This window comes from Suricata suricatta, chromosome 4, assembly GCF_006229205.1.
Source record: "Suricata suricatta isolate VVHF042 chromosome 4, meerkat_22Aug2017_6uvM2_HiC, whole genome shotgun sequence".
Lineage (NCBI taxonomy): Eukaryota > Metazoa > Chordata > Mammalia > Carnivora > Herpestidae > Suricata > Suricata suricatta.
In genome coordinates, this window is record NC_043703.1 from 103,317,097 (window position 1) to 103,338,002 (window position 20,906).

The 20,906-nt window shown below is 37.9% G+C and overlaps 1 long non-coding RNA gene across 3 annotated transcripts in view; it reads right to left on the minus strand.

The window, feature by feature from the left end:
• LOC115288999 overlaps positions 1-20,906 on the minus strand; it is a 77,021-nt gene that overhangs the window by 20,785 nt on the left and 35,330 nt on the right. For 2 of the 3 annotated variants that reach the window (XR_003907321.1, XR_003907320.1), the window contains exons 2-3: positions 12,864-13,027; positions 5,680-5,836 (exon numbers count right to left, since the gene is read on the minus strand). This is a non-coding gene — a long non-coding RNA (uncharacterized LOC115288999). The remainder of the gene's footprint in view (positions 1-5,679; positions 5,837-12,863; positions 13,028-20,906) is intronic. The other variant, XR_003907322.1, reaches the window with a different exon arrangement.

Below are 20,906 nucleotides of genomic sequence, written 5' to 3' on the forward strand. Positions count from 1 at the left end.
ACTTTAAAATACAAATACTCCTTGAGATGAATTATGCTTTGAACCTTATTATTCATTGCTGCATTATTTTAATGAGTTCCATATACTTTCCAGATGCAGTGTGCAAAAAAGGGATGGAATAAGAGGAGAACTAAGAAGTTGAAAGAAGAAATTATAGGAGCTGTTGAGGGTGAAAAATGCAGAAAATGAAATATAAGGGTAAGAGAGCTCAAGTTCTTAATTTTGCCCAAGAATGTGATGATAATTAATATTATAATCACTAGAAAGTGTTATCAAGGATTGTTACAATATCCTCTTACCTGGAAGTCTTTTAAAATAGGATACTTGGGGGGCCCCTGAGTGGCTCAGTCAGTTGGTTGAGGGTCTGACTTTGGCTCAGGTCATGATCTCACTGTTGATGAGTTTGAGCCCCGCATGGGGCTCTGTGCTGACAGCTTAGAGCCTGGAGCCTGCTTCGGATTCTGTGTCTCCCTCTCTCTCTGCCTCTCCCCTGCTTTCTCTCTCTCTCTCTCTCTCTCTCTCTCTCTCTCTCTCTCTCTCAGATACTTGGGTCTTTCTGGCATGGTACTACTGAATAGAAGGTGGTGACATTAATTGTTCTGTCTACAATAAACCTCTTTAAATTGCACAATACCTGAAAGATCTTTTTCTTTAATGCATTATTGGAATGATGTACCAATTTGTTTATAATTTGGTTATCCTGCAACAGCACTGAGATTTCATTCAAGTATTTCTTGTCTTTCCCATTTTGCTTAAGACTTACTACAAGTCTTGAATAGAAATCAACTGGAGTGCTTTCTAAGTACTTGGATCCCTGAGGCCTTGTCCTTCTTTGGGATCAAATAAACCCACTTTGTCAATCTATAGACACCTACCAAGATGAGGGAGGAATGTTTGAGAGGTTAGAGGGTGGCAAGGCATGGCGTTCTCCAATAAGGTAAAACGACTGACACCCTGGGGTTCCCCACCAGGGGCCTTCCCCTGACTCCACGCCACCCCCGCATCACTCCAATCATAACCCCTCATAGCACTGCATTGTAATGCTTGCTTAGTTGGGAAGCCCTTCCTGGACTCAAGGCTGAAAATAGGACCATAAGTTTCTTACTTACTCCTTAGTATCCAGAATACAATACCATTCCTGGAACATGACAAGTGCTCAAATAATACTTGTTGAATAAAAGAATAAGTTAATGAATGAACTTCTTAAAGGAGGACTGCTTGGGTAAATTAAGTCAATTTTTAAAAAGAAAAGGAATTTGTTAACTACATGGGAATTAAAATTGTTACATTTATTAAAAGGAATTTACCTTCCAGCAACATGAAACTGAGAAACAATAATAATATTAGCAACGAACAATGTTTAAATTCTTACTGTGTCAGAAAGTTCTAAATGCTTTAACTGAAGTATTAATTCATACAACACTGTATATAAAATACTACTACTACTACAACCATTACTTTATTTCGGAATAAAGGAAGGTCCAGTAGCCTTCCCAGTCACATACCTAGTAAGACAGAACCAGCACTGAAATCAGCTGGAAGCAAGAATCCAGCTACAAGCTAGTACTCTCAGGAATGCACGCAATGATACAGGCACTGTGCTAGGAGCCGCTGAGGATGCCAGGAACAGGCTCTTGCCTTCAAGAAGCGTACAATAATTAACAGCACCTGTTTAACTTGCTCCCTCTGTTTCCCTGAAGTTTAATAGAAGATGAGAGGGGGTAGGGAGAAGGAGAGAGAGAAAGGAAGGAAAGAGGACAAGGGAAGGATAGAAGAAAGAGGGGGTAAGAGGGAAACAGCCTTAACTCTTAACCAGCGAATTTGCGACCCATTTTATACATGTTTGATTCCATTCCCAACAAACAACAATGAATGAAAAACTCTCAAACCGGCAACCAGCACTTAACCCATACATTTATTTTCACCATTCTTTGAATATTGAAATATCTGAGAATAATTCTTTATTAGAAAAATAAATCTTTCATTTGAAAATAACTTGAATTTTTTTCTCCTGTCCAAATGAACATATTCACATATCCTCTCTCTCTCTTTATATATATATATATATATATACATATACATATATATAGAAATTTCCTAGATCTTTGATATCACACTAGCACTTCAACACTACCACCATAGTGTTTATATATAGTCTAAAACTATCCAATGATGTGGCATAAAATAGCTAATTCACTTTTACTGATGATCGTAAAACCTTTGAAAAATTTAGGGTTATCGAGTCTTTAAACAAAAAGAGCAAAAATAATATAAGGTAAAAAGAAAGAAATAACTTTTGACTTGTTAAAAGGTTCAGGTGCAGGATGAGGCATATATCAAAGGCATATGAAATGCCCTTACTTTGAAAAGAAATAGAAGAATAACAAGTTTAGAAAATTAACTATCAAATTACATTTTTTTAAGAGGGGCAGTTAAAATGTTGATGAACAGATATAAGATGATGACTCAGGGGCACTAAAAATACAAAATGTGTGGGTTCTTCTAGATAAGACACTAAGTACTGGGAGTTTCACTTTATAACCCATTGTGATTAAACAGCATACTGCTGAAAATGCAGATGTGATACTGCCATAGTAAAACCAGCCTTTTTAAAGATGTTTCTAATTAAATCATGAAAAATCAAAAAGAAAATGTTGAGAGAAGCCATTTTGAAGATTTTATTAATGATGCATTCATGGAGAGGGCTTTATTAGATTTGAACCAGCAAATGCTTAATGCTACTGCACAAAATGATAGATAAGCATTTTTCCCTAAAAAGTTCTTTCTTTCAGAGAAAAACTTTCTTGTAATACAAATACCTTTTGATTCAGTTAAATTCTAGTAATAAGAAACTTTGATGTTTGACTTAATCGTGCTTTAATTAATCTGTATCTGCATATGACTTAGATGTATTGATTTCTATCATTTCTCACACAGCTTTTGGCCTCTTAGGTTTCCTTTTCATATTCAATAGTTTTTCTCAGGAGGTATAGATGACATTGACTTCACTGGAAATTGATAGCAAAGCGTTCAAGTGTAAATTGTTCCACCACAGAAGGTCTCCTGAAATGTTTTCTGGAGAAACCCAGGGAAGACCCAATGTAGGATTAACCTATGAAATGTATTAATAATTTCAGAAGGTGACAGGCAAACGTCTTGTTATTTTAAAGACTGTTACCTCCTCGTGCACTGCTTAATGGCTCACTGTCCTGTAAAACTCAGCTCAAGAGTCACCATAACTGGGGAACTTCCCAAGTCCTCTTTTCCTCTTTTGACTCCTATGTGATTTCCTATCAAATTGTGGACAGCCCACTCTTTATGAAACTATAAGCCTATAATCCATCATCGACAGTTCTGAAATCTAAAAATTTGTGAGAAACAAAAGCCTTTTATGGTTGGTGCAAATTTATTGGAAGGCAGACCCTGACCTATGATATTCTCTGCAGAAACATGCTTGTTGATTCTGGGAGCACTTCCCCAGAGCACACTAGGTGGTTGGCAGGACATAAGGCACATACCCAATACTACTGTTCTAAAATGTGAGTAATTTTGAAACACATCTGGCCCCTGGGGGATTAGGTTATCAGTCGTAGACCTGTGTTACTCTATCAGATTGTAGTTATTGGTTAACTGTCTGGGAAGTCCTGTGACCAAGTACTGTGTTTTATTTACGTTTGGGGGGTGGTCTTGATTTGTCCAGAACTAGGGGATTTTCTGGGGTGCTGGACAGGTCCCAGGCAAACAGAGACCTTTGATTTTCAGGCTCTAGCACAGTATAAAACACATACCAGATATTCAAAATATGCTTGCTGAATGAATGAATGAGCTGTCTTCAAATATCCACTGGTCAGTAGGAAAAAGCCCTGAAAACATTCCATTAAGTAAAAAATTCATTCATGTCAATTTAGACTGCTCTCTACTAGAATGAGGCCATTAAAGTGTTAACTTTTAAATGTTTTAACATACACCTTTTAAATGATTCTTATAATTTCCCCAACTATCCCTTTGGTTAAAACCCCAAACTCCTGAGCTGGCATGAGTCAAAAGTCCTTGTTGGCATGTGTTCAAAATTACTCATATTTACTTTGATATGTATAGTAACTTGAATACCTATGAGTGAAATAGGTGAATATTAAAATGAATTTGTCAGTAAGCCTTTTTGGGGTGGGGGGTCTGGAGCAAATAATAAAGTGATAACATAGCTCAGGAACATTAGAAAGGTGTTTCTGTATCATAAAATTTTATTCTCTATTTAATGCTAGGTTATCTTTTCTTATGATAATCTGAAAACGATTATGTTTTAATCTCAGGATAGGGTATTCATAAAAAAATACTTCTCTACTTATAATTCACGGTGGACTTGAAAACCCTCTGAATTATTTCTCCTTATAATAATAGTAATATAAACTCACTGTAGGTAAAGGCCCACTCTTTTTATAGCTGCTCTTGATTTGATAAAACTCCCTTGACTAATCCATGTCTCGCTAATCTCCTAGCCCCCCTCTGGCCGAATTCATGGATCTGGCCTACACTGCAGACATCATCCCCGAACGATTTTCTCTCCAAGCCCTTCCCCCACTACACTTGTAACACATCTCCCCTGCAACCTCGCACGCCGGCCTCAGTGACAGACCACTCTGTTACACTTGCGATGCTGACAATAGCCAGAGAGAACCGTCAGGGCCATGCGGATTGGCACCGTTACACACCTCCGGTTTCCCACGGTGGGGCCTCAGCACCATCCCGCAACGCATAAGTTGTACCCTGTCAGTTCCCTTTCCTCTTGGACTCAGTGAGTCTTCAGCCTCAACATATTTTACCATAGTTTTCAACTTCCTCACCCAAACAAGCTTGTCTCCTTTTTCACCTAAAAATTAAGGCTGTGAGGTTTGAGACCTCAGCTTATGCTCCCTTGACGACCCCCACCCCTGGTTTATCTACAGCCGCATTCATGTTCCTTGCCTTTCTCAAGTCTCAAGGGTAAAGAGTACTTCTTTTTGTGGAAGACAAACGTTCTCTGCTTTATGTCTCAATTCTTGCTGTCTGCTCCAAGATGGTACTACCCTTTCTTATTTTCATGTTTTATTTTCTCTTTTCTTTTATTTTATAAATATGTCCAAGTGTCTCCCAAGTCTTAAATGAAGACAGCAGTTACAGTAGCCTCCCGTCTCCCAGACCCTCTACTCTCCCCTGCCTGCCTCTACCACTTTCCTTTATTGCTTAATAAGCTGCCCGTAAAGAGGAGGTAACTCATGGAACACGTGCGTGGCTCAGTCAGTGGAGCGGTGACTTCAGCTCAGGTCATGATCTCACAGTTGGTGAGTTAGAACCCCACATTGGGTGCTGCTATCAGCACAGAGCCCGCTTTCAGATCCTCTGTCCCCTCTCCCTCCGCCACTCACTCTCTCTTTCAAAAATGAATAAATATTTTTAAAAAGCGGGGGAGAGGTGACTCTTGCTTTCTGTTACTCTCCAACACTCAAACTTCCTGCAATTAGGTTCTACAGAGATTGCTGCTGAGGGGAAAATTACTGACAACTTTAGGCATCCAAGTCATATTTTGGTCCTCAATTTAATATCTTAGTGAACCCCCTATTCCATTTACCACTACTGATATATTTTTGAAACTCTCTATTCCATTGGTTGACATCTTATTGTTACTTCATTTTCATCTCTCACCTCTGTCCATTCCTTCTTCATTTCCTTCTGGATTCTTTCTCTGCCACTTTCATGATGGTGCCCCAGTAAGTTCCACTTTTTCCTCATTGCTATTGTTTTTCTTTTACATATTCTCTTATATGAAGTGTAGAGCAATTTCCTTTTTCCAGCTTTAACTCTGCTTATGATGAAAATAACTTCAAAAAATGTGTCTTCAGCCTTAACCTATTTCCTCCCCTTTCTATTTATATCTCCAGTTGCCTATGAGACATATCCCTTTAGATGTTTTATAATAACCATATATGTGCTATCTCCTAAACTGAATTCATCACCTCCCACCCCTCTTCCTTCCCATCTTTTCCTACTAAATCTATAGTGTGATATTGAGATTTATAATAAGAAATGTATTTGGTCTTCAAAATCTTCCTGGCACAGATATTCTAAAACCATTGAAATTTCCTAAGTGATAAGACTAATAAAGGTGCAGGGAGTAAGGAGAGTCTTCAGTTATTCATAAAAGGTCTCTTTCATCCACACCTGGGTTTAGGATCAGGAGGTGACTTTTGGAAAGTCCCTGAGGATGGGGACTAATTGCCAAGGGAATCAATCCCTGGGATTAGAAGGTTGGAACCTTCGCTTTACCTCTCAACCTCCAGGGAGGAGAGAGAGGCTGAATGGTTGAGAAAATCATAAGGCCAACAATTTCATCCATCCTGCCTATGTGATAAAACTGTCATTAAAAAACAAAAACAGGGGCGCCTGGGTGGCTCAGTCGGTTAAACCTCCGACTTTGGCTCAGGTCATGATCTCACGTTCATAGGTTCAAGCCCCTCTTTGGGCTCTGTGCTGATGGCTCAGAGCCTGGAGCCTGCTTCTGATTCTGTCTCTCTTTCTCTCTCTGACCCTTCCCCACTTGTGCTGTCTGTCTCTCTCTCCAAAATACATAAAAATATTAAAAACAAAAACACAAAACAAAACAAAAACAAAAACGTAGAAAACCTCTAACCAAAGAAATTCAGAAGCATCCTGGCAGGTAAACACATGGAGGCCCCGGGAGGGTGGCACACCTACAGAGGGCATGGATGCGCCCTGCCCCCTTCCGTACATCTTGCCTATGCATCTCTTCTATCTGCCTGTAACTGAGTTGTATCCTTTTATAACAATCCAGTAATCTAGTAGGTAGACTGCTTTTCTGAGTTCTGTGAGCCATTCTTGCAAATGATCGAATCTGAAGAGGAAATCATGGGAACCCCGATTCATAGTCGGTAGGTCAAAAGTACACATGACAACCTGAACTTGCCGTGGTGGGAGAGGAGGCAGTCTTGTAGGACTGAGCCCTTAACCTGTGGGATATGACTTTATCGGCAGGTAAAGAGTGTCAACATTGAGCTAAACTGTGGTACAGCCAGTTCATGTCCACCGGAGAGTTGAATTGCTAGGTGTGAGAAAATCCCCACACGTTTGCTGTCCAGAGATATATGAGTGTAGAGAAAGGAAATCGTTTTCCCTTTCATGTGGCAACGGTGATGTCTCACAACACAGTCTGAAATTGTCACTTCTGTGCTTAAACCTTTTCATGGCTCTTCATTACTGAATGTCAAACCTTTCTGGCCTGGTATCTGGTAAAACCCTCCTTGACCTGGTGCTCCTCTACCCATCCCTCTGGCCTCATCTCAATGTCGCCCCGCTTAATAATTTAAGCATTAGGAACGTGAAGCCACCTACAGTGTCTCATCCACTTTATACAATGTTACTTTGAATACACTTGATCATGCTCCTCTGTGGTGAGAAGAGCTAGCTATTCTTGCTTTTCTCCGTCTGTTTAGTTTTTATGCATCTTTCAAACACCATCTCAGGCATTATGTCTTCTACGAACTACTTTTATGGACCAGCTTTTCTCTCTCAGTAACTGTGAGAAGAAAAGCCAAAACAATTCACTTCCAAGGGTAGGTTCTGCAAGAGACTTTAAACATCCGCAGTGATCCTTTGTGGGTATTTCAGCAGAGCATGCAGAGTAATGAGGATTCACTCAAGAACAGCTATGGTGATGGTATATTTGGGCACCTCTTTCTACATTTTGTTTTAATTACCTTTTGTCCTCCACCTGGATGGAAACAAAACAAGATTACCGGGCCAAACGTTTGTTTTCATGTTTCTTTTCATATACATATTGCCAAATTATTTTTGTGGGGTTTTTGGTTTTTTAAATTAATTAATTAATTAATTTATATTTATTTATTTTTGAGAGACAGAGAGAGACAGTGCGAGCAGGGGAGGGTCAGAGAGAGAGGGAGACACAGAACCTGAAGCAGGCTCCAGACTCTGAGCTAGCTGTCAGCACAGAGCCTGACATGGGACTCGAACCCACAAACCGTGAGATCATGACCTGAGCCGAAGCCAGGCACTTAACCGACTGAGCCACCCAGGGGCCCGGCCAAATTATTTTCGAAGAGTTGTGAAAACATACAATACCACAGGCAGAATTTCACTGCATCTTCCCCAGCATTTTTTAACTAAAATTTTCTCCCGCTTTTGTTAACAGTGAACAAAGCAAGGCATTTTGTGTTAATCGGCTTAATTTACATATTTGTGAAGCTGTTCACTTTCCCATATACTCGGTTGCTTGTAGCAGCTCTTTGTTTAGCTATCCTAGTCTAATCTCCATGAGATTTTCCTGTTCTCTGATTGACCCTCCTCTTTTAATAGCATCTTGTTCATATTTTATAAATATGGTATTTTCTGAAATATTCATGAGGTATCATTAGATTTTTTTTCTTACTTTATTTCCTTTAGCTTGATTTCTGTCTTCAGTGGTTATTTCTGTTCATACTTTGTGATCATTCTTTTTCATACTACAGGCTTTTCCCATGCCAGGTGATTTTTTTTTAAATGTTCGTGTTTAAGAATGTGACAGTAAAACTAAATCCCTGCGTGCTTTGTGTACATGAGCAGAGTTGATGCACTGGCCTGCTTTGCTTTAGGGTGAGTAGGGTGGAGGCCAGCCACCATGCTGGGAAGCCCCAAAGCAGGAAAAGAGGGCTTCGCATTGAGGCAGTGTTGTCACATTCCTGAATCCTCCCCAGAGAAGTGGCTCAGTTTCTTTCAAAAAGGAAATTCTGATTTTTTGAAGCTTATTTATTCTGAGGTAGAGAGAGAGCAGGCAAGAGAGTGCACACACACAAGGGGCAGAAGGACAGAGGGGCAGAGAGGGTCCCCAGCAGGCTCTGCTCTTTCAATGCATAGCTTGATGGAGTGCTTGAACCCAGGAACCATGAGATCATGACCTGAGCCAAAATCAAGAGTCAGATGCTTAACCACCAACAGCCACCCTGATGCCCCCAATAAAGGAAGTTTTAAATTTTTATCTAGTCATCTCTCAGTCTTTCCTATATTGTATTGCATTGCATCTATATTTGGAAAATTCTACTTATTTCAGATATTTACTACTAGTGAATTATGTGTTCTTTTGAATTGTCAGTATTTTATTTTCAATGATAAACACTTCATCCCTCTAAATATAGTTTTATATATGTCAAATTTTATTTTATTTTATTTTTGGTTTATGGAAAATTTTGAAACTTTGTTTTCTTTTAGGTGAAAAATGCTTTCTTCAAACAAAATCTCACATGAAAACTTAATTCATAAAAATGAGAAAGTGGAATGGTTTAGGTGAATGTGTGTTGGGAGGCTTGTTATTTCCTCAGTCCCATCTCTCCTGCTTTCTTTCATTTCTGGTCCTATATTTAAGAGTGTCCTTAGCTTTTTGAGAAGCAGATTGAAAAACATCAATATATGATATAAAGTGAAAGTCAAAAGTGATCCTATTCCTAAGTTGCCCCTTATCCAAAAACGAGTCCCTGGTAACCCTTTTCTCCACCCCCCCTCAAATTGTGAAACCCTAAATACATTAAATAATTACCTATAACACACTCTAGTTAGAGATTCTCTTTCTGTTCCATTGACCTATCTATTTTTATCCAGAACTCTTACTGTTTTACTTAGTAGAGAATTATTTTCATGTACAGTAAGGCTGATACCCATTTATTATCCATTTTTCCCAAAATTAAAAAAAAAATACTCTTGCCTGTGTATTATTCCAGAGGGTCTGAGAGAAGTTATATTACCTTTGCATGGTATAATTTTCAAAATATTAGAACTCCAAGCTTTTAGTTTTTGTTTGATCCTCCGAGATCTTATTGATGTTAGCCAGCTTGTCCCCTCCTAGATTGATAACAGTATGTCCAAAATATCGTAACATAATTGTGTTTCTGATTGTCTATCTTTGCTCTGTAATCGATTTGTTTTTCCTTAGGTATTTTGTTATTCTGACTCTGTTACTTGGCACTCAGCATCAGTTCTTATAAGATGACTAGCCTGGGGTGGGCCAAAATCCGTCGTGGGGACTCTGTGTACAGGGCGCTCAGAAAGATTGCAATCCGAAGTTGAAGACCAGCAAGAAGACCATTTGACAAGGATGGAGTGACACTGCCGAGTGCGCTAGTAGATGTCAAGGCTGTTAGAAAAGAAAAGGCCTCAGAGCCCCAGAGTCAAAGAGGAAGCCAGGGAGGAAGTAAGGCGTGGGGTGGGCCACGTGGTGGGTACAAAAGAATAAATAGCCTAGAATGAGAGCTGGATATGTGTGATGAGAGAAAATAGGAGGTCAGGAAGTTTAGGTAGCTTCAGGAGTGCAAGGGGGGTACCAAGAAGGTATTAGAAAGATACAAGAGAGAAGTAACCCTGTGCTTGTCTGCCAAGAAGCAGAGTCCAGTCTAACAAGGAGGTCCTGACCACATTCTCATTTGAATTCGGGTCGTTTTATTTCATCATTCACAGGGAGAAAGAAAAATGGGGAAAAAAGTAATATCTCTGCTTTGAAGTGAATCTTGTTGTAAATGCTACTGTGTTTGAAATTAACACTGTCACCTTTCTTTCCCCTAAGTCCCTTTTACTTCATGTTTGGCCTATCTGTATTACTTGTTTAAATTTGAACCCTATCTTTTGTAGTAAAAAAAAAAAAGTTGGATTAAAAGAAAAAGGATTCTGGGGCACCTGAGTGACTTGGTTGGGCATTCGACTTCAGCTCAGGTCATGATCTCATAGTCCATCAGTTCGAGCCCCATGTTGGGCTCTGTGCTGACAGCTCAGAGCCTGGAACCTGCTTCAGATTCTGTCTCCCTTTCTCTGTGCCCTGCCCCCACTTGCACTCTGTCTCCCTCTCTCTCAAGAATAAAAAAAATATTTTTTAATTTAAAAATTTTAAAAAGAAATCCAATTTGGGAATCTTTTCTTTTTAGTTACATAAAGCCATTTACATATATGGCTGTGCTAGAGATGGTGGGCTGTTCACTAAAGATCTGTGTTCCTCTGCCATAATGTAGAGAAAGGCTGTTTAGCCCAAGAACTGAATCTCAGGGGGTCATAGTGTGAGCAAAGTGGCTGTGCCCTCTCCACCGTCACTCTTTTCCCATATTCTGGCTGGATGTCAATGCCCGAGGTGACATATGAAACTGGAGATGTCAGAGCCTTTCAGCTAATTCCCTGAGAGACCCAGTACAGCCACTCCCACATCCTCTATTGTTAATATGCACATTAGGTTGTTTTGTGAGCAAAACCCAAACTACTGTTGTGTAAAAGCACTGAAATCTTAGAAATTATTTATTATGAAAGCTAGTGTTACCCAAACTTACATGATTGTTTAGCTTTTTCTATTTTTAGGTTCTTTGCTGTTTATTTTTCAATTATTTATTGGCACAGCTCCTTTGTGATAGATGCTACATTCTGTTGAATAATTTAATGATTTGTGAAACAAATATCTTGTTTTAAAATAAACGATTTGCCTTAAAGCTGAGCCTATGGTTATCTTACTAGCAAAAGTGAAATAGTGAGCTATGACATTTTTTTTAGGGAGACAAGGTACTTCATGTTCCATATTCCACTCAAACTTTTCCCTTTTATTGGTTTTGCTAATTTAATCTGGAGTCACAAGTTTCATCATTAAAAACTGTTATTTTTCTAATTTTTTATTTCATATTTTTAACCATTGTGACAATATAAACTATTCCCTGATTACTTTCCTTTTCTCCACTTGTTATTTCCTCGGCTGATTTTGTCCTCATATCTCACCCTGTCTGACACAACTTACCATTGATTCATTTTTCAGTGACAAAAGCATTCATTAGTAGCCTTTCAGAAATTATACCTGGCTGGTGTATTTTCCTGTGGCTCTTGGTATTTAAGAATGTCTTCTTGTTGTCTTTGCACATGAACAACAACTTAATTAATTATAAAATTATTGGAACATTACCTTTTCCTCTTTTTCTCTAGAAGGTCTAAGGAACTTTCTTGGTTTTCTTCTGATATTCATTTTTGCAAAGGCCAATCAGATTTTAATTATTTCCAAAAGCAAAAATATATGTGTATGTATCTGTGTGTGTATGTGTTGCTACTGATCGCTTACAAGTTCCTACATAAAGCAAAATTAAAGCTTTACCAGGCTATGTCTAGGTATCAATCTCTATTCCTAATTTTTGCCTGCTACATGTTTAGCCTTATTAATATCTTGGTTCTCTCTTTACATCTTGAAAAGTTTTTATATCTTTGCTTATTATTTCTGATCTGTTTGGTGTGTTCTTTATAACTATTTAGATTTTAATTCATAGTTTCTCTTTTTATATAGACATTTCTCAAATACAGCCTCTATAGCATTCATTAGATTCTTTGCAGCCTTAAAACTTATTTTTTCTGCTTCTAAGAAAATTAATTTTATTTTGTTGAGTGTGTTTTTCATTTGATTCAACTGTCTACTCATCTTGTCCTGCTAACATCAGGAGGGTGGTTTAGTGTGCTTTGGAGAGCCCGGCAAAGGTGGAGATTTAGGCTCCCCACCTGACCTTTGCCAGAGGGGATGAGGGATGAGGAGCTATAGTTCTTTTTCTGTGGTGCTTGCTAGAGTACAGCAGTCATTTCTAAACATTTCTGTCCTGCTAGGCTATCTCCTTAGGTGTGTGTGTGTGTGTGTGTGTGTGTGTGTGTGTGTGTGTGTTGGCTTTTTTTTGTTTTTTGTTTTATTTTGTTTTGTTTTGTTTTGGCAAGACAGAACAGGCTTCTACCTCTATGGTCTGTACCCACTGGTGTTTTGGTGTTTTGGACATTCTCCACCACCTCGTCTGGAATATATGAGGCATCAAGAAAACCAGGTAGCTCACCAATGTGTCCTTCTTCGGTCCCCAGGTCTCCAGCCAGTCGGTCTTCTCTCCATCTTTTTGTCTTCTTATGTTTGTTTTCTATATAAGGCTTGTGGTTTTAGTTCTCAGTGAAATAAATAGGGGAAAAAGCATCCATCCCATCTCCAGGAAGCAGAAATCTTTAGCTGAAAATTTAAAAATAAATTGGGAATAAGGGGAAGCAGTGAAGTCCTGCACTTTTTCCCATTCTTCAGTCAAATTATCATAACTTACATTGTCAAAGGACAGAGCCAGACTACCGGCACTAGTCTGCTGCACAAAGAAAGCCAGGTCACCTCCACAAAATGTGGTCAACCCATATAGTCTTAGAACAGGTGATATTTTAATTCTATAGTTAATTTCAGAATCATTTTTACTGCTTTCCCTACATAACAGCATTTGACTCATTTGTCTTTCAAAGGACTAGTAAACCTTGATTTGCTTTAGCAGCTTTGAATGGATTTTTATTGTTTCTTACCATTGCCTTTCAACTCATGTAATTTGAAAACTAAATGCAAACTGTAAAACTCAATCAATCTGGTAGTATTCTTTTAATATCAATTTTTATATAATTAGCCCCCAAACTGTGTTCAATTACTGACAATTAATCTTATGCACTTTGAGGGACAACACTAATTTCACACTTAGCAGCATTTAAAAGGAAGGTGGTACAAGTACCATAGGGGAAAAGTCCCTCCCCAAGGAGTTATGCTTTATTATCACTGCCTAGAGAATAAAAGTGCTTTCCCATTGTACTCCACTGTAGGGGCCCACATTTTCTGTAACTCTAGACCAGGAGAATTGTGTAACAAACACACAAGCAGAATCACACATACTTTAATTACAGTTTTCAGTGAGACTGCCACCCTTTTAAAAAAAGATCCTGAATTTTCCATGTTCTTTTGACAATTTTCTTGAGTTACTATTCTTAATGCTATATGGTTAATTGCTCCATTGAGACCGACTGTGAGAAGCCAAACAATGGAACCACGATAGGACAAGGAATGAGAACAATGACAGCTGGTAGAAAGGTAGAAATTGTGAGAAATTCCTTATTACAGAAGAAATGTGCATAAAAATCAAGAAATTCCAAACCCAGAATGTATTTAGTCAGTACTTTATACATATTATGATGTACACAACTCTTTTGATATATTCTGGCTTTAAAAAATTGTACCAATTTTCAATTGACAAATTACATCTTCTTACTTAGATGTACATAAGTACTTTCCCCTAATAGTTGGTATATAAAGATGATATCATCGAGTCTGAATCATATTAAAATAATTTTTAAATACAGTTTTAATGTCTTCAGTAATTCAAAGGCAACTATTATGAATAAGCCGAAGTTTGAACTGTCTCCTAGCATCAAAAAAATTATGAATACATGTTGTGTTGTATGCAGGGTGTTTAGCAAAAGGTGCACACTATCTGTTTATTTTGGTCTTTCATGACTTTGACCTTTTAGGGGCTTCTTGTTAGTAATTGGGTGATGAGGCGTTGTAGCCAATTTTAATGTTTGTAATTCATACTCAGATATGCAAATTTATGAATGCATTATAAATTTTTTAGATTATAGCGACAATTTATAGTGCAAAATGGCATTGCCCCAGGGGCTGAGGAGTGGCCTGGGAACTCAGAACTGTGCATTTTAATTTCCATTAACTTTCATTGCGATCACAGGCACAGTACCTTAATCTCCCTGTACCTTGGATTATTCATCTACAATATGTATGTAATAATTTCCTTGCTGTGGCTGAGGTGAGAACTAACCACAAAACAGATTGGCTTAAAACAAAAGGGCACTATATATACATACCACAAAAAAAGACAGTATGAGACTAAAGAGTTCATGGATTCGGTAAACTTGCATTGTCATTTACACAAAGATAAGACAAATGGCCCATTGTCAGGAGAAGCATGAAAATCACCATATCGTAATCTAAAAATTTTATTGAGGTATATGTAACATGAGAAATAAACATTTTGTAATAGCCATGAGAACTTACATGGACATTGATTATTAAATGAGCTTTATTCTTTATGCTGTGTTTTCTTCAATGCTATAAACATCTTCCAAATGTATAATAATGCATTTTAAAATTCTTTCTTTGGTATAATTTTTAAAGGAAGCCTTTCTCGCCCTCTCCCTTACAATGACTATGTTTCCATTAAGCAGTTAAACTTTACACCAGAAAAACAAAAATCATACAAAGAAATTCAACTTACAAGTAGGGCATTGCAAAATCACAGTCCAACTCATGGCAATTCACAGCAAAGAGTAAATCTGTATTTTTCAAATGCATCCAGTTGTCCTACCTCTTAAATGATACAGTGTGTCCTGGGAGCCACAGAATACGTAAGTGCAACTGGTGAGTTGATGATGGAATTTGAGCCTCTTTACTTTTCCATATATTGAAATATCCATCTTTTTAGCTTAATAAATAGCTCTGCAACATTGGATTTCAGCAGGGAGGCCATTCTCCAGTTGTGGAGGAATACAATTTTGAGTCCTAGTGCCTTCCTGAGGCTCTCTTGCATTGTGAAGCTGATATTTAGAAAGCTCTTGCAAACTAACACCTGCTAAACATAAATCACATGCAGAAATCTACAACTGGACAAGCTCAGGAAGATATAATAGATCAAATCCATGAAGAACCTCACAATGAATTAAGAAAACCTTAAACTTAATCCCATAACCTGACAGGCAGTCAGCAGACTGACTTATGGAGAACTGTAATGTGGGAATTAGACTGAATGCCAGATGGCTTCTAGAAGTCAAATTAAAAAAAAAAAAAAGAATGAACTGCAGTCAGTGATGATAAGCACAGGTAGGAAGCCTGACAGGGAAAACACGGTAACTACATTCTGAAATAATGCAAAACTAATATTTTACACTATATTCTCTTTCTTTTGTTTCTCCCAGCCAGCTTGACAGAAAGTAGTAATGTTTGACTAGTTACACACCTAATATCAGATGCCAGTTTGAACAGGTGCAAAAACAAAGAATAGAACATTTCCATTTGGAACATCCTCAGCTTTCCTCTTTACATGTAGTCCCTGATATGCTTTGCAGGAACTCACCTACTAGGTTACTTATTGTTATTCCTCTGCTTGAAAGAAGTTCTATTTGCTGAGTGCATAACATGTTTCCTTAGTCAATGGAAAGAGTTAAAGGGAGGAATGACCAGCTAAGTTATTTGGGACCTGGTCTCGTTCCAACAGTTGACACTGTGAGAGGACACAGTGCTGGAATTTTGAGATCACCCTGAGTGAAAATGTGCCTGTTAACCTGTTGCCATTCACCACATAATTTTACAGTGCCACGACATACTTCCACCAGTGAGCGACAGTAGAAATTGGCACTGCCAATTATCAATGTTAAAGGTATGGTCGGGCAACACTCGTGTCTCAAACAAACAGGCAACGTGTTCCATACAGTCAGTTGGTAAATTGGATGCAGGCAGACAGAGGAACACAATATCCCTTCTCCGTAGGTGGTCTCTGTTTCATTAGGTTTCCAATTGATGTTGCCGCACGGTAATCCAAAAATGTGTGATGGGAACATCACTCTGTTTTTCATTAACACTCCTTCGCAAATGTATTGGAGGCAGGTACGAAACAGGTTTTGCCAGGCTTACTTTTATCCTTTTGGACACTACTGCGTATCCAACATCACCGTGGGGTGCTTAGTTTCTACTTTTTAGAGTCACTGTCTGATATGATCAATTTCCTCAAGGATGCTATGCAAGTAGTGGAAGAGCCACTGATTGTAAAAAAGGCAAGTGAGTCTTAGGAAAATCAGCTTATATATAATAATGAATAGTAATAAGGCTACTGAAGTTAGGCAGGACAAGCAAAAGCAGAGGTAGTGATTATTGTCTTGGGAAATCTACCAGAAATGTGTAAACCATGGAATTTTTTTGAGAGATCTTAGAGATCAACCTGACTGATTTCTTCATTTTCATTTCATAAATGCAGGAATTGAGGCTCATACTGGCTCTGGCTTTCCCAAAGCAATGCAGTTACTGGCAACAGCTAAGACCAGAATGTAGGGCCTCTAATTTGTGCTCTATTCAATATTCGAGGCTCAGCGGATGATATGTGGGTGCAGATAACTACCAAGAATTACATAATTCAGACCTCCTGCTTCCATAAGCCCCCGTCATAGCTTTTATTTATTTAGTGATATCAACACATCATCTAAAGTGTTCCCCAATTAGTAGCTTTTGGAAAAATCATTCAGCATTATGGTATGAGTAACAGTGTTAATTTCCTGGCATAAAGAATAAAGAGTTCCATATTTCTGGTACATCTCCTGAGACAATAGGCATCATCTTTGTGTTTTCTTGTGTCACCTAACTTCAGTATTCATGTACTATTGGCTTTAAGACCTGACGTGAATCCCCATCCAGGAATGGAAAGGATGCCACCCTGCCTTCCCTGTGCCTAGAAGCCTCATTCCCAAGATGAGGGAGAACACCGCCCGTGTGGCCAACCACTTTCATCTAACTCCAGAAAATACCTGCTTCTTGCATTGTGGACGACTGTGCTTTGTCCATGCGACGGGACTCTGGTTGAAGTGTGTTTTGGATTAACGAAGGAAAGCCAGTACACAGGGCCTAATGCACCTAATGAAATCAGAGTCAACTCTGACTACATGATTCCCATGTTTTTCTCTTCTGCTCCCATTTAGCCAGATCTTTATTCCCTGTGCTCCTGGGAGCTTCTTGCTTTGGCAAGTGGGGAATCCCCATCCCTCAGTCCTAGGTTTTGACATACAACCAGAATATTCATCTAGCTAATTTAAAGACAGTGTAATCATTCCAGAATATGAATATCAAAGAAAAGAATGTCCAAACTACTTTAAATGCTTGAGAACATATGCATAAAGACAGAATACTTTACATATACAACAGTGTTTGCTCGAGATTTCCACCATGTGTTATATTCAATTCTTTGCCATAAATGTTAGGAGTGAATTGCTACCACCCACTGTGGTTCACCTTTTTCTATTGTAAGAGTATCCAATCCTCATCGCCAAAAGGAGTGTAAAATAGGTAACAGTAGCTGATAAAAGAAAAATAGACGGCAGACTTTAGTTGCATTGTTTAATTATAATTACAAGTCATTAACTGTATCCTGTTACTTATAGTATGAGTAAGTAAGAAGAACATGCTAATCACATAATCCAAACAAATGGTAAGTACACTAAGTGCATCCCAGTGCCTCTAGACCTACATTAATTTCATTTGTAGAATTCAGCTGTCTGAAAGTCTCTTGCAAATTTATCGGCAAAAGTAAACAAATAAAAATGATTAGTAAGCCGAGAAATTTGAAAATATAAGTGATAATCACTCAGGTTCTTTGGAAAAGTGTGCCCCTGATATCAATACAAATACTATTTTTATGATATTTTGATTAAATGGAATTATTTAATCATGGATATTTGTTATTATACCACATTGTTTAATGTCATATACATATATTTTTAAGTTCACTTTAATGAGATTATAGTAACAGCACCGTTTCAGGATAATGTTCAAATTAATTCTAGTTGCTCATACACCTTGCTTGAGTAAAAGGATCTGTTGAGTTTTAACAGAGTATGTATATGGTGTGGGTGAAATCTTCTATCAGGCTTCTCTATCAGGACAGTACCTTTCATGAAACATTTACATTCCCAGATTCAGATTTACTTGGGAGGTAGTCCAGCCTAAAACAGGTATTTTTATAATTTGATTTCCAGACAGATTATGATGTTAGAAACACTGAAAACTCCATTGAGAAAATGAATTAGGAATTTAAATATCCAAATAGTAGAATTTGGGGTATGGCTACGTTGTCACAAGGAAACTGCATAATTTGCCACAAATGATCTATGTTCCTTTGGGCAATGACAAAATGGCAAAGAAACATACTAAAAAATGGAACGTTGGAGTATCAGCACCTATACTGTTGCAAATAAGAGAAACTCGATCAAGACAACCCAAATGATAGAGAAGATTGATTGCTCCAGCAAGGAGAATAAAGAGGTAGAGCAGACCATAGAGAGACTTGATCCAGAGACGTCAACATGCTGTCCAGGACCCAGTGCCTTCCTGTCTCTCTAGTCAGTTCTCTGTGGGTGACAGCAAGGGCCTTGTCCAAGCCTCCCACTGTGGTGAGGTGATGGTGTATGGGCTCAGTGGAGTTCCATGCTTCCTGCTCATGGGAGACAACGCTGTCAGGCAACTCAATGAGATTCTCCTAGAGCTGGGAGGCTAAGAGCAGGGCCAACTCTCCCTGAAAATGTGGATTATATAGGGAAGGAGTAAATACATACCCTGGCCCACCCCAATTCTGGTTTCTGAAAGGACGGGGGATGTCTGTAACCAATATTTATCCATTATAAAATTAGAATTTTCAAATTGGACTTGACATGAGCCAATGGAATGTCTTAGTCCCGTGCCCATCATTTTCTTTAGGGAAATCATCAAGAAACTTAAAACCTTAAATCTTAGCATATTGAAGTGCCTCTATTACGGAAATATGTAAATTGAACCTCACAAAACTTGAGGTTTTGGAGAAATGTAGAGTCATACTTTTCTTAGTAATAATATTAAGGAAAGGTATATGAAAGACTTCATTAAATTTTTCTTTTTCTTTTCTTTTTTTATTTTTTGGCTAGTGTCACTACAAATTTTCACATCCAATAACACTCACTGTTTTTTTCCTTCCTTCTTTTTAGGTCTTGAAAAATATGGAAAGTCTCTCAAGGACTAACAATCAGAGCTGCCTGATTGGCAAGGGAGGTTCTTGTTGTAAGAAGACCTGAACCAAGGATTCTAACTCACAGAATCAGGGACAATTTGAATTTTCACTTAAGATCCTTCTGCCTATAGCAGTAGCTTATGTGTTTTGTTCAGTTGATGAATAAGCACTGAGCCAAAATACTCTATTAGATAAATTTCTGATAACATTAGCATTGTGTACTTCATAATACAATTAGAGATAGAAATTTGGTCTACTTAATTCAAATTATGACCCTTCCTTAAAAGCAGAACTTGAAAATTAAATTTACCTACATAATTGATCAGCTTAAATATTATTGTATACCTATTCCAATAGGTCCAATAACAGGGAGCAAGGTGTTATAAATAAAATATATGGAAAACTAAGTCCCTTTTCACAAGCTAAGTTATTCCCTTTTCAAGCAAGATATTTGATACCATGCCCTGAATAATTGTTTAGCTTATATGACAAATATCATTGCTTTGGCTGATGGCTTTTATCAATATAGATGGAAGCAGTGAGGAATTGTCATGAAAAAGAAAGGAAGGAAAGGAGAAAGGAAGGAAGATTCACTGACCAGAACCCTCCCATCTCAAAATAAGGTAACTGACTTGATTAATCTGAGGAAAATACATCTTTTGGAGTCTGAATTTCTGAGGAGTTCCGGTTGGCTTTGTATATAGTGATTATTCTCTTTTACAGAATGAACATGTGTGTTCAAATCCGTGACAAAGGGAAAGCAAATTTTTCCTTCAGTCAAATTTTCCCTTCAGTTCAATGATGGGAAAGAGAGTTGAAGGAATTTGTGAGTATCCTTTCCTCTTTGTGCTGAGAGAATGCATGTACATTTCTGCAGAAAAGGAAAAAATTAAAGAAAATGTCATCCTCAAGAATCTCTATGAATATCCCATGTAGACTTAGAAAACAGTATGTCTAGCATTGTTTACTCTGAATAATACTTTTCAGTCACATGTAAGCCTTTTTATTGGGGGAATACATTTATGTATCCAATAAATACATTTTGGTAATTTAGGGAAAAATTTAAAAAGAAAAAAGAAAAATGACACATGTACTTCTGAACATTTTTGTTGTTCATATGGTCAAATATTAGACGGAATTTTCCCTCAATTTTCATTTTTTTCCTCTGTAAATGTCTTTACAAAACCAGTACAGTTTGTGAAAAACTCTTTCTTCATCAGTTTAACTAGACAATTCAAGTTCTAATCTATGACTAACACCTCAGCATTTTAA